At 53.7% G+C, this 11458-nt stretch overlaps 1 protein-coding gene across 2 annotated transcripts in view; it reads left to right on the plus strand.

Moving 5' to 3' along the window:
* Positions 1-1349: 1349 nt before the first annotated feature.
* The window catches only part of Slc25a42 (solute carrier family 25 member 42), an 18759-nt gene continuing 8650 nt past the window's right edge, over positions 1350-11458 (plus strand). The window contains exon 1 of one of the 2 annotated variants that reach the window (XM_033759323.1): positions 1350-1816. The gene's annotated coding sequence lies outside the window, so the exon portion shown is untranslated. Of the gene's footprint in view, positions 1817-8261; positions 10389-11458 lie in introns of those variants that run through there. The other variant, XM_033759324.1, reaches the window with a different exon arrangement.

Here is an 11458-nt window from a genome sequence, read left to right on the forward strand (position 1 = left end):
CTGCGTCGCGGGGGCACAGAGGTTAAAGCGCCCCCAAACCCTACCCTCGCTAGTGGTAGCCCAGGCTTCCCTCGCTCGGCCCGCACCCCTGACACCCGAGATCATCCTCCTCGCTGACACCCCACACGCCTTGCATTAACCCCTCCCCCGCGATCTGACACCCACACCTGACCCTGGATCGGGACCTCCCATCACCAGGGACTGCCCCTGTCCGTGACAACCCCACTTCCGGCGCTGTGACCCCATCTCGGGACCCTTGCTGCATCCTACATGCGGGGTTGTGACCCCTCTCTCCAGCCCCCCTTACCTTCCTTACTTGGGCCGGTTCCTGTCTCTCCGCTGACCTTCCACGGGGCCAGGTCTCTGTCCCTCCCTTCAGCAACCTGGGTGCCACCCAACCGCTCTGTGCCTCTGACGCCCTCTCCTCCCCCTCTTTACGCGCCCCCACCTGTCCCCCACCTGGAGCTTTCTCCAGTCTGTGCTCCTGTCTGTCAAGATCCTCCCATCCCCCACGTGCCAACATGAACCCCAGCTTTGGTGTCTCATGATCACGGCGCCCCCTCCCCAAACCAAAGCCCTCTCCACTTTTATCTTTCCATTTTTACCAGTGCCAGACAGTTATCATGTCGTCGCCTGGCTTTAGAATAATCTATGAGACAGATACGACCAGAATCCCCGCCCCCCTTTTCCAGCAGTCACTTGAGAGCTGGGGGTAGAGCGCACCCCTGCCTGAGCCTCCCTGACCTTCTTCTGTGGACGCCCCGCTTTTGCCATCTGTTATGTTTAGGGGGAGGTGGCAGCTGAAGAAAACGCCACCCTGCCTCCGGGCTTCCTGGGAGTGGAGACGTTGACTGATCTGGAAAGGCTTAGCGGGAAGGGGCAGCCCCTGGGTGGCTGCCCAAGCCTGTGTCTCCCAGCCCAGGCTGGAGCAGAGGTGCTGTGAGGACAGCGATCAACATCTGGGCGCTGCTGGTGGGAGGAGAGGGGTGGTTGTGGCCCGTGAGTGCGCTGAAGCCAGCGAGAGACACTTTGCCAGGGCAGGCAGGCTACCGTTTCGCACTTACGGCTGACAGAGAGGCTGGAGCCTGGTGCGGTGCCGGAATGACGACTCTGCTGCAACTTTCCATGTCCCCTGCGCCTGATCTGCATGGGAGGAGGCCTCCTTGTCGCTGAAAGCAGTAACGTTTCCTGTAAGGCTTGCCCGGTGCCGGCTGGCTCCCCTTGCAGCTGGGGAACCGGAAAGTTCCACAGGCTCCAGTCACCTTCGGCTTCTGTGCACATGAAGCCCTTGGTATTTTCCGTTCAGCTTCGAGAGACGTGGGCGGGGTGTGCGTATCCATGTAAGAGTCTATTGCACACGTGTATATATGCTCAGGTGTACATGTTATATGGACATACATGGTGTGTGCGTGTGTGTATGTGTGTGTGTGTAGTGAAACTTTTTCTTTTTTGTGGTTCTGGGCACGAATCCCAGGACCTTGTGAATACAAGGCAAGGGCTCTGTCCCTTAGCCACATCCCCAGCCCTTCGTGGTTAAACTTTGACAATATAATTGAGGTAGGTAGTTTAAAAAAAAAAAAAACAGCAGAACTGTGCAAAAGGGCATACAGTTAAAACAAAACCAAAACAAAACAAGAAGGCTGAGTGTGATGGCCCAGATCTGTAACCCAGCTACTCAGGAGGCTGTGAGACGGGAGGATTGTGAGTTTGAGGCCAGCCTGGACAACTGAACAAGACCCTCTCTCAAAGCAGAAACATTTAAAGGGCTGAGGGGTAGCTCTGATAGACTGTTCCTGGATTTGATTCCCAGTACAAGGTGAGTGGGAACCAAGGACGTCTTTCCCTGCCTGAACCCTTTTCTGGATGTTCTTTTGTAGATTTTCCCTCTAGAGGTAGCCTCAAGAGGTAAAGGGTTTTTTGTTTGTTTGTTTTACCGGGGATCAAACTGAGGACCTTGCACTTGAGAAGCAGGTGGCAGAACCACTGAGCTAAATCGCCAGCGCAGGACTAGGGTAATGATTTCCTTTTTTTTTTCAAAACTGGGTTTTGAACTCAGGGCCTTCACACTGAACTATATCCCCGTCCCTTTTTTGTTTTGAGACAGGGTCTTGCTGAGTTGCTAAATAGTCCAGGATGGGCTCAGACTTGAAATCTTCCTGCCTCAGCCTCCCGAATGCTTGGATCAAAGATGTGTGCCACTCTGTCCAGCTGACTGACTCTTGAACCACTGCATGCACTGGGGTGGCACTCAGAGCTAGAGCATTTGCCTAACATGTGTGAGGTCCTGGGTTCCATCCCCAGTACCACCCCAAAAATATTAAGCCACTTTTTTGTTTGTTGTTTGTTTACTTTTATTATTATTATTATTATTTTATTTTTGGTACCGGGAATTAAACTCGGGCCCTTGTGCTTGTGAGGCAGGAAGCAGAACCACTGAGCTAAATCCCCGGCCCTGTTGTTTGTTTATTTTGAGACAGGGTCTCACTGTGTAGTTCAGGCTGACCTTGAACTCATGGGAGATCTTTCTGCCTCAGTCTCCTGAGTGCTGGGATTACAGGTGTGCACCACCAGACCTGGTTTATTAAGCCTCTTTCACACTGAGTTTAATTGTAGAGCTCGTTCCTTACCTATGGTTGTTTAAGCTTTCGCCTGTATCTTTGCTGTTACAAACTGACCTGAACTGTCAGGTGTTGGTGAATACATAAACAATCCCTGTCTTCATGGAGTCGAGCTGCAGCTACACAGCCTCCTGAGAGAGCCAAGTCCAGGGTGCATCTGCCGTGGGTCGCTTGTCACTCTGTGCTGGGCAGGTGGCGTTCCGCTTCCTCCTTGGCTTAGCTCTTATCGAGTTCCGCTCTGTCCCATCTCATAGGTTCAAACAGCAAGGAAGTCCTTTTGATCCTCCACCTCTCTTAGATGTCCTGGCTCATGGCACAGGGATCAAACATAACACTTCTGTTTCTCTTCCACAGTCAGGATAAAGTTCAGGAGCTAGGGGGCCCCTCTGCGGGCTGAGGGTAACCCTGAGTTTGGAGGACCTTGCAAGAGAGGGAGCTGGGCCGTGACCTGGTGTCCCAAGGGTGGAGGATGCTGGGGTTTTTGTCCCAGGCACCTGAGGAGAAGGGTTAGCTGTTATTACTTTCTTCATGCTGCAGGTGGAGCCCAGGGCCTTGCGCGTGCTGGGCACGTGCTCCACCCTAGCCTGTCCCCCCTCGGTATTCTTCTCACCTCTGTGTCTCGCAAAAGAAAGACCAGGCAGGAGCCGGGCAGAGTGGCACATGTGTACAGTCCTAGCTAGCAGGAGGCTGAAGCAGGAGGATTGCAAGTTCAAGGCCTACCCAGGTAACTTAGCAGGACCCTATCTCAAAAAAAAAAAAATAAATAAATAAAATAAAATAATTAAAAGGGGGACTAGGGATTTAGCTCAGTGGTGCCACCACCTACCTCAAAAGCGCAAGGCCCTGAGTTTAATCCCCGGACTCATTCATAAATAAATAAATAAATAAGATCTAGCGATCCCAAACCCGCAATCTTCCTGCCTCAGTCTCCAGAGAAGCTGGAGGAACAGCTCCAGTGAGACACTGCTCCCAACCTTTATTTAAAAAAATAAAAAGGCCTCCAAGCCCGGCATGCTGGTACAGTCCTATAATCCCAGCACTCAAGAGGCTGAAGCAGGAGGATCGCTATGAGTTTGAGGTCAGGCTGGGGTGCATAGAAAGACCCTGTCTCAAAGACCAAATCAATAAACAGAAAGTGGTAGAGCAGTGGGTTCAACCCTGAGTTCCACTAAACAAAAAAAAGGCCCAGGCGTGGTGATACACGTGTGTCATCGCAGCACTCTGGCAGCTGAGGCAGGAGGATCTCCAGGGGTTCAAGGCCAGCCTGGATTACATAGGGAGAGCCTGTCTCAAATAAACAAACAACCAGAAATTTTGAAAAGAAAGAGACGGACAAGGGTATGGGATTGGACTGAGGTTAGCCAGGTGTTTGGGAGCTGGGAGCTGCTTTGACTCACCTGGGTCAGCCCTCGCCATGCTTTCCCTTTCTGTCCTGGGGTGAGACGCTTGGCCAGGGTTACTGGGCAGATCTGAACCAACCACTTGTTAGGGTTTTGCCTGTCAGCTCTCTAAGCGCCACGTTGCATTTAGGGCTAGAATGCGGCTCAGGGGTGAGCAATACCCAGCTTGCGCAGGCCCTGGGGTCTGTCCCCAGCTCTGCACAAAAGAAAGGAAAAGAAAAAGGGGGGAAAAAGAGAGAGAGGTTTAAGTGTGAAACATTTCCTAAAACATGTGTTGTATGCGCGGGACCAGATTGAAGGATGATTTAAATGTTGTTTTGGTTTTTTGGTACCGGGGATTGAACTCAGGACCTTGCGCTTGTGAGGCAGGCAGTGGAGCCACTGAGCTAAATCCCTGGCCCTAGGGCCAGGGCGACCCTGCTAAGAAGGAAGACATAAGAATAAAGCTAACACCCAGGTCAAGCTGTAGGACAGTGTCCCTCAGTGACCCCTCCCTGGACACTGCTGCCAGTTTATTTTCTTTGTGGGGCACCTTTCGCTCCGATTCTAGGGGCTGAATAGAGTTCTGTGGAGGAGGAGGGAGAGGGATGAGAACCTGTTTACACGAGTTCTAGTATAGTCCATCCTTATAATCGTCCTATTTCTTTTTTATTTTGGGGGGATATTGAGACAGGGTCTGGTCTCCAACTCACAGCGATCCTCCCGCCTCAGCCTCCTGGGTGCTGGGATTACAGCTGTGCACCACTGTGCCTGGCTAATTGTTCTATTTCATTATTAGTGTTGCTGACCTCTTTCCATGCCTAATTTATAAAGTGAAGAGAAGGCAAGGGCTGAGGCACAGGAGAGGGGCCTGCCAGGGACCGAGGAAACCTGTGCCAGTGCCCACAAGGAGCACAAGAAGCTGGCGGATGCCAGAGATGCCCGGGAGGTCTTGGGGTGAGGGGGGCCACAGCCCAGAGCCCGGCGATTGCAGACCGTAAGGCTCCCAGGGACACGGTGTCCCCTCCCAGGGCAGTGCTCCTGGCAGGTGCCACAGCCATCGCCCCGTGTCTAGGCCACGTGTCCTTACCAGAGGATGGGGTGAGGAAGTGAAGACAGTTGTGCCTCAGGACCCCCTCAGGGAAGCTTCCTACTCAGCTCCTTCTATGAAAAAGCACAGTGCGCTTTTGTTTTGTTTTTGAGGCGGGGTCTCACGATGCAGGGCAGGCAGACTGAACTCATTATGTAGCTCAGGCTGGTCTCGAACTCGCGATGTGATGACCCTCCTGCCTCAGCCTTCGGAGTGCTGGGATTAGCCCTAAAATAGCATAGTGTTTATAGAGACCTTCCAGTTGGCTAGGGGTGCGGGATACATTGAAAATACTGCCTACTGAGTTGTTAAGCTGTCTGGTTTGTGTCAGTTCCAGTTTCAGCACAGACACAATGTTTCTCTTTCATATTATATTGCAGCTTTGTCCGACCCTCTGCTACAGGTGCCACCTGCAGAAATGAGGCCCCGCTATCTGCAGGTACCCAGACCTCTGACCTAGCGAGCCTACTTCTGGCCTCAGGAGACCTGTGCAAATGATCTCCAAAATAGTTTTTGCATTCTGGGGCTAGAACCCAGTGCTTCACACAGAGCACCACCCACACCCCTTTTAATTTTTTTCTTTTGAGACAGGGTCTTGTTAAGTTGCCCAGGCTGGGCTCAAACTTGAGATCCTCCTGCCTCAGCTTCCTGAATGCTGGGGTGATGGGTGTGTGCTGCTGCATCTGGCTTCCTCCCAGCATGTGCCACAAGTGTCCCTGGATACACTGGCCAGCTCAGGGCTGGCTGGGTGACAAGGGACACCTCGCCCCTCTGCTGCTGTGAGGAAGACTGCCAGGCGGGACGCCAGCTTGTGGTGCCACCCGAGGCATGGCCCAGTGCCACCCAGGACTGGCACTGAAGTTGATCTGGCGTGGAAAGGGTGGGGAGCCTCAGGCTGGGGATGTGGCACAGTGTGCGAAAGCAGATTGCCAGATAGGAAGGCAGCCCAGGGAGGAACAGCGGCTGAGGGACAGCCAGGGACACAGGCATGAGTGGCTTCGAGTCAGGTGGTGCCATCTGCTATGAACAGCAGCAACCCCACTGGGGGACAGGCTGGTGTGCAGAGGTGTTTTTCACCCAGTGGTTCTTGGGTAAGCGGTGGGGCGATGCCAGCCAGGGACCCTCAAGCTAGTGACAATGGCCAGTGGTAAGTGACCTGTCATAGTGCAGCAGAGAACCACTGAACACTCTCGGCAGGGCAGAACAACTAACTTTAGGGGAAAGTGAAGCTGGAACATTTAGGATGGGCTTTGAAGAATGCAGAGGAGTTTGCCAACACGAGAAATGCAGCCAAGCTGAATATAGCACATCCCAGGAATTTAGTCATCTAGCACAAAGTTTTTTTTTTTTTTCTTGGTGCTGGGGATCAAATTCAGGACCTTGGGCTTGCCAGGTAGGTGCGCTGCCCCTGAGCTAAATCCCTAGCCCCAAGCACAAAAGTTTGAAGGCCAAGTAGGTACAGAGTGCCACACTGGGCTTCATATGGCAAGAATATAGGCCTGGCCAGACACATTGGTGCCTGGATCTGGGAGGCTGAGGCAGGAGGATGCCAAGTTCAAGGCCGGCCTGGGCAAGTTAGACACCAAGAATGTGTCTCCAACTGAAAACTAAAAAAGGGCTGAGTATGTAGCTTGTTGTGAAGGCCCTGGGTTCAATCCCAGTACCACAAAACAAAACAAAACAAAGGAAAAAAAAAATTTGGGGGTTCAACATGAAGACCAGGTCCGGAAGCGCCCCTCCCTCAGGCCCCACATGGGGCCATTGATGACAGCCTGCCAGGCAGGGGCGCATGAGTGAAGGGTGCTGTTCAGCCAGGGCCTCCCCCAGGCCCTGCCCGGGGACAGTGGCCAGCCCGTGTCAGGGCACCTGAGACCACTGGGCCAGCAGGGCAGGCGGGAGGGAGCCGGAGGGCTGGCGCTCAGCCCAGGGAAGGCGAGCGAGCTGTCTCCCGGGCTCTGGGGGGCTGGGGACAGAACCGGGACCTGGCCATAGGGCAAGTGCCCACCCCCGAGCTGCCCAGCCCTACTGCTCCCTTGCCACCTCACAGTGTGACGCTGGAGACGGGGGGCTGGCGCCATGCTGCGCCCTGCCAAGCCCCGGGGACAGAATGAGTCCGGAAACCGCTGACATTGTAGTTGCCGTGCAGGGTCCCTGCGAAGGCCGTGGCTGGCAGGGTGGCCGTGTCCAGTCCGTCCCAGACCTCGCCCTGCCCCCTCTGTCCCTCCCTTGGTCTTCGGTCCAGCACTCCGAACGCAGGGGTGTGGGCTCTCACTGCCTGCGGGTTGCTGGGACTGGGGGACACAGCCCTGCTGTTCCCATGGTGGCCCTCGCTTCTTGGCTCTCAGGGACTCCACTGGCCCCCAGAGGTGATGCCGGCCTTTTTGCATTTTCATTTATTTATTTTTGTGTGTGCTGTTCTAGGAATTGAACCTACAGCCTTTACACTGAACTAGATCTCCAGGCCATTATAAAAATGTCTTTCTGTTTTGTTTTGTTTTTTAGTACCAGGGATTGAACTCAGGACCTTGCGCTTATGAGGCAGGCAGTGGAACCATTGAGCTAAATCCCCAGCCCTTAAATTTTTTTTTAAGTTTGAGACAGGGTCTCACTCAGTCTCAGAATTGCCCAGGCTGGGCTGGAGCTTGCAGTCCTCCTGCCTCAGCCTCCCAGAAGGGCCGGGTTACAGGCATTCGTCAGCACACTGGCTCCCAGCCGCCTTGAACTTGAATTTTTTTCAGCATACAGGTCAGTGGCATTTTGGACTTTCAAGTTGTTGTGCAACACCCCCTTGCACAACTGCGACTGCACCTGTCACACACTCCCACCCCCCGCTGCCTCTAGCGACCCCCACTCTGCTCCCGGCCCCGACTGCGGTGGTGCTGTGGCTGCTCTTAGAGCCTTCGCTTGCTGGTTTGTCCAGTTCGAGCCAGCCTGGCCCTTCTGCTGCCGGGTCTGGATTTACCTAATGCAATCACAATGCAGTGTAAGAAACATTATATCATTTCAGGAACCATGACTGGAAAGGCAGACGCGTTCCTCCCGGCTCCTAGGCCAGGCACTTGGAGTACATTTCTCTTGTTTTGGTTTTTAGTTTGTTTGGTTTTGGTTTTTGTTTTTTGAGACAGGGTCTCACTACGTAGTTGAGACTGACCTGGAACTCACTGTGTAGCCCAGGCTGGTCTTGAACTCGCAGTGATCCTCCTGCCTCAGCTTCCTGAGCCACCATGCCTGGCCACATTTCTCTTGTTTATTGGTAGTACTGGGATGGAAGGTTCTCTACCACTGGGCCACCCCAGCCCTTTGCATTTTCAGTTTTTTATCTTGAGACTGTCTTGCTAAACTGGTTTCAAAATTGGGATTCTCCTGCCTCGGCCTCTCAGGTGCTGGTACTCCGGGTGTGTGCCGCCATTCCAGGCTTGTGAGTTGGATGTGAAACATCCGTGAATTCCATGTTTAGACGGGAGTCCCTTTCCTGAGATACCTTATCGTGGGTCTGTGATAGACCAGAAGCCAGATTCCGCCTGATCCTGTGCAGTTTGGAGAGAAGCTGTATGACTCAGTGACTAAAAATAACCAGGGCTCAAGAGGCAGCCGGGTCTGCAGACAAATCCTGAGCACCGTCACCCTCCCACCCAGGGTGCCCAGGCGCAGAGCAGGACAGGGCAACCCCAGGAGGTCCGTTGGGTGGCCTGGGTGGAGCTGGGGTCCGCAGGCTTTTTCACCTGTGCCCGGCCTCTGACGCCAACGCGGTGTAAACGCTCTGGAATAGTTGCTGGACTCTGTTGTCCCGGGAGCAGTGGCAGAAAGAAAGAAAGCCCTGAGCGCAAGTTCGACACAGACAAGAAAAAACTGGCGATGGTTTGTGCTGTTGGGAGCCTGGGGCGGGGGCACCTCAGAATTGGGTCCCGTCCGCCTGTCCGTCTGCCCGTCTGCCTGCCGCCCAGGTCTCCCTGCGCGGTCCCTCTGGTGCACAGGTGTCTGCCCTCCGCGATGACGCGGGCAGCTCAGGCCGTTAGGTTTTGACGTTGTGCAAGGCCTGGGGGGTGGCGTCTGTGCTCCTGGACAGGACCCGGGAGGGAGGTTTGGCGAGGTCCTGGCTTGTGCCCGATGCTGCCCAGCCCCGGCTCTCCTTTCTCACTCATGTCCAGGACGGACCCAGCTACTTCTCAGATCCGGTCCTGTCCAGCTGCTCTGAGTTACTCTCCAAGAGCAACCGTCTCTGCCTCCCTAGTCGGTAGTGCCTCGGTTTCAGCCACCCGTGCGTCTGTGTCTGTGTGGTGTCGCTGGGAACGGACCGGGGCTTTGCACATGCTTGGCAAGCACTCTACTCCCCAGCGCTTTTATTTTAAGGCAGGGTCTCTCGATGTGGCCCAGGCTGGCCTCCAACTCACAACCCTCCTGCTTCAGCCTCCCAGATGCTGGGATGACAGGTGCTCACCATCACAGCCGGCTCTTGAGGCATTTCTTTTTCTTTTCCTGACTTTTTATTGGAGAATAACTCTATTAGGAACTGATCGAGCTCCTCCAGCTCCCCATTTTCTGCGTTCTCTCTCGGGTCCGGCCCGCGCACTGCACGTAGTTCTGCTGTCTGCGTAGCCCTTCCAGCCTGGGGTGCCCCTGGGCGCTCGCTGGGCCGGCTGGGGCAGAGCAGCTGGGCCGTTCAGTGCCACATCTCCCCTGAGCGTCTCCCTGACATCTCCTTTCGGTCAGGCCTTGGGCTCCAGCTTCCTGTGTCTGCCTGGGCCGTTATCTCCCACAGTTGGTCAGGTTTCTCTCCGCAGGAAGTTACTGGTGTCCTGTGAAGAGATTCCCCACCGTATTTCCCGCCTGGTTTTATGAGGTGATAGAAATATACAGTGAATATTTCTGTGTGACACGTTTATTACAGCAGAAGACACGTAGCTAGGAGTCCCCTGGAAAACCTTCCCCCTGGCTTTGAACACACTTGCCGGGGCTCAGCCTCTCCCGAAGCTGTCCCCTAAGTCGGCTCTACTGAGCATCTGTGAGTCGCAAAAAGAACTCTGAGCGCCGTCCAGAAGGCACCTCCTACAAACACCACAGTGCCCTCAGCCACCTCACGCTCCAGATCTGGCAGTGTGTGACTCTGGCTCGTCCCCAGAGTACAGTGACCAGGAAATGTGAACATTCTGAGTCCGCTCAGGACATCAAGGCATCCAGGACCGTGCAGCTAAGGACGCTCATGGAAGAGGACACTGAGCGGCTGCAGGAAGCGGCGAGGATGACAGAGTGAAAATGCAGGGGGACTGGAGGGTACTTCGTGGCCGTGTGTCTCTTTCTGTAGTAAGTTTTTAACCATTTAGACATCCCACTGGGCGTGGTGGCGCATGCCTGTAATCCCGGTGCTTGGGAGGCTGAGGCAGGAGGATTGCTGTGAGTTTGAGGCCGGCCTGGACTACACAGCCAACACCTGTCTCAAAAAACTAAAACAATGTATGCATTCAATGTATTTTTCAATCTCAACTTGTAGCATCCATCTGCCCATGGCCTTTTGAACAATAAACTTTGTGGGGCTGGGGATTTAGCTCAGTGGTTCCACTGCCTGCCTCACAAGCACAAGGAGCTGAATTTGATCCCTGGTACAAAAAAAAAAAAAAAGAAAGAAAGAAAAAGAAACTTTGTTGAGCCAGGGATGTAGCTCAGTGGCATCATACTTGCCTGGCAATCACAAGATTCTGAGTTCAATTCCTGGTCCCCTCCCCGCCAAGAAAGAAAGAAAAATAATCTTTGTATATATGTATTTTAAAATAATTCTTTATGATACTAGGGGTTGGTCCCAGGACCTTCACACTGAGCTACATCCCTAGCCTTTTTCTGAATTCTGACACAGGGTGTCGCTGACAGTGTTTGCCTGGGCTGAGGCTTCAGAGTGCTGGGGTCGTAGGGGTATACTACTGAGCCCAGCTCTCTCTCTCTCTCTGTTTCTATTACATGTATTTCCAGCTTTGTTTTCCATGGCAGGGATGGGGATAAGCCCAGAGGCTCACACATGTCGGGCTGGTGCTCTACCAACTGTGCTGCATCCCCTGTCCTTTTAAAATTTTATTTTGAAACAAGGTCTCACTAAATTGCCTAGGCTGGCCTTGAACTTGCAGTCCTCCTGCCTCAGCCTCCTGAATCTCTGAGATTACAAGCATGAACCATCAGGCCAGCAATTCCATAGCTCTTTAAGGGGCTGGGGAGTAGCTCTGTGGTGAGTACTTGCCTGGCATGTACAAAGCCCCGGGTTCCCACCCCAGCACCACAAAAACCAAACACAGGGACCAGGGATTTAGCTCAGGAGTACCACCACCTGCTTCCCAAGCACAAGGGCAGAGTTTGATCCCCGTACAAAAAAAAAAAAAAAAAACCCC

The sequence above is a fragment of the Fukomys damarensis genome, unplaced genomic scaffold (assembly GCF_012274545.1).
Source record: "Fukomys damarensis isolate Sample0158 unplaced genomic scaffold, DMR_v1.0_HiC HiC_scaffold_37, whole genome shotgun sequence".
In the NCBI taxonomy this organism is placed as follows: Eukaryota; Metazoa; Chordata; class Mammalia; order Rodentia; family Bathyergidae; genus Fukomys; species Fukomys damarensis.